We start from the raw sequence: 2,574 nt of genomic DNA, 5'->3' as shown, positions 1-2,574 counted from the left end.
TGAGTTTTTAGGTTCTTTTGAACGGGCAGGTAAAAAAACTGATATTTTTTTTTTATCAAATTGACTCATAATATTTTTTGTTTGGTACAATGCTCTAAAATTTGGTTTTTTAGTTGACTTGATATGGTGATCGACCTACGATTCAACCGTCGAGTCAATCCAAGTTTCAAAACGTTTATTCATTATATATATATATATATATATCAGTGTTGTAAAAATCCCGACTAGGTCTTGATTAATCTCCCATTAATCCCTAGGCGCAACTCGACCAAATAGAAAGTGAATTTGTAGAAAACGACGAAATTTTAACACTTTGAACAATTTTTATCTTAATAAAAACTATTTGATGAATGATTAGTGTTGTATTAATCATATCAACTATTTTGTTAGTATATTAGTGGTATTTACAAAATTTTGTTATGTTATTATCATATTTTATTTTTTTTTAATTCAAAAATTTGTAATTAATGGTACCCGATAAATCCCCGTCTAGCCGATTAATCCTTAACCCTCGTCCACCGATTAGCTAATGTCGAATGTTTTTTACAACCTTGATATATATATATATATATATATATATATATATATATATATATATATATATATATATATATATTCATGCATATCAAATAATTGAACAACCGTTATTTAAAATTTGGTATTTTCCCTTGAAGATCTCATTCATTAAACACAAATATATACATGCATGTAATACAATAGGGCTAAATACAAGAGAGTTCGAATACACTAAAACTAATACAACGGGCTATACATAATATAATATAACAAAGGATAAGATCCCGTAACCGGTCGAAAGAGACCGAAGGGGTAGACCAACACCTAGATATGATAGGCAATATGTGATTTATGTGCTTATATGCTAGGATATTATGTGGGAGTGATAGGGGTGAAATAGACCTTGTAACCGGTTGAAAGAGACCGAAGGGGTAAGTCAGCACCCACATATGCTAAGCAGTTACCGCTTGAAAGAGACCGAAGGGTAGGTCAGCACCCTGATATGCTAGGAGGTTACCGGTTGAAAGAGACGGAAGGGGTAGGCCAACATCCTGATATGTTAGGCGGTTACCGGTTGAAAGAGACCGAAGGGGTAGGCCAGCACCTTGATATGCTAGGCAGTACCGGTTGAAAGAGACCAAAGGGGTAGGCCAACACCCGAATATGCTAGACAGTATGTTTATTGTATGGTATGTGGTATGATGGGGGAACTCACTAGGCTTTGCGATAAGGATTTCAGTTTTGGTTTCAGATACTTCTACTTCGAAAGGAAAGGAGCCGACATGATCGCAGTGCATTATGCTATGGGATGCCACTATTGATGTTTTCAGACTATTGGTTTTTATAATTTTATAATTAAAATGAAATTTTTGGTCATGAATTTTGGGATGTTACAACCAAACATAGAGTTCCTCTTCTAAAATAACACCCAAGACACAAGATACAAGTCGATCTAATTAACCCTCAAACTATAAGCTTCAAATAGAACTGAAGTCACGATTATGTGGTTGACCACGACGTGGTAAATAACTTAACCACAACATGCGGACTTCACTTCAGAAATTCTTAGGGTTTTTGAGGATTCTAAACTTTTGATAGCTGACAGTATTTTTCTCATGCATTAAAACTAGATTTGGAGCCCTATATTTATAGGGATGTGATTTGAAACCCTAAAGATAATTACCAAATTTAATCATAATTATCTATGGAATTCAAGTCATTCTTAGATATTTCATATTCTTTTATTTACTATAAAATAATTATACTATTAATTAATTAACAAAATAAGTCCTTCAAATAAATATATTTTCATATCTACTTTATTTTGTTCTTGCATGTAACCCAAAAGGACACTACTATCTATAGTAATATTATCGGGTTTGTTATGACTATGGGAACTAATCTCCATCAAGTAGCCTAATGAGGGGGGTAATCAATCTGAAGAAGCAAATTATGAACCCAACATGTCTCAACAACAGTTTTGGCCACAACTGGATACTCGACCTCATCACTAGAACGAGCATAGTTTGATGTTTAGAAGATCATGAAAGTAGATTGTTGTGACATCCCCAATTTCACGACCAGAAAAGTCCGATTTATTTATGCTTATTTTTAAATTAGAGTATCCTTAAAATAATAATATTGCAGAATTTGTTCCCAAAATATATGATAATGATATGATCAAAACATTTCTATAGAACCGTATTTTTTATATTAAAATTCTTGGGATGTCATTGTTGATACAATACATAAGCATAAACAAAATAATACAGGCCTTACACTAGTTTGTCTAAAATATTGGACTATAAGCATCTATAAATCTCTCATCATATCATTACATATGTGCTCTTGTGCCACTACCTGTAATATAAGAAACTGAGTGGGTCAGACTTGGGGGCCTGATAAGCACATAGGGTTTTCAACCCACAATAGTTAAGTCTTTATTTATTATTATCAAATCATCAACCCGATTATCGCTTCCCACTATACTCACTCTCTGTCCATAACATCTAGTTTCAAAGGACCTATCCTAAGGATCATCTTCAAGATAGACAATAA

This window comes from Lactuca saligna, chromosome 4 (assembly GCF_052625555.1).
Source record: "Lactuca saligna cultivar CGN05327 chromosome 4, ASM5262555v1, whole genome shotgun sequence".
NCBI lineage: Eukaryota > Viridiplantae > Streptophyta > Magnoliopsida > Asterales > Asteraceae > Lactuca > Lactuca saligna.
The sequence above is the reverse complement of the archived record's forward strand: the minus strand, read 5'-3'. Positions refer to the sequence as shown.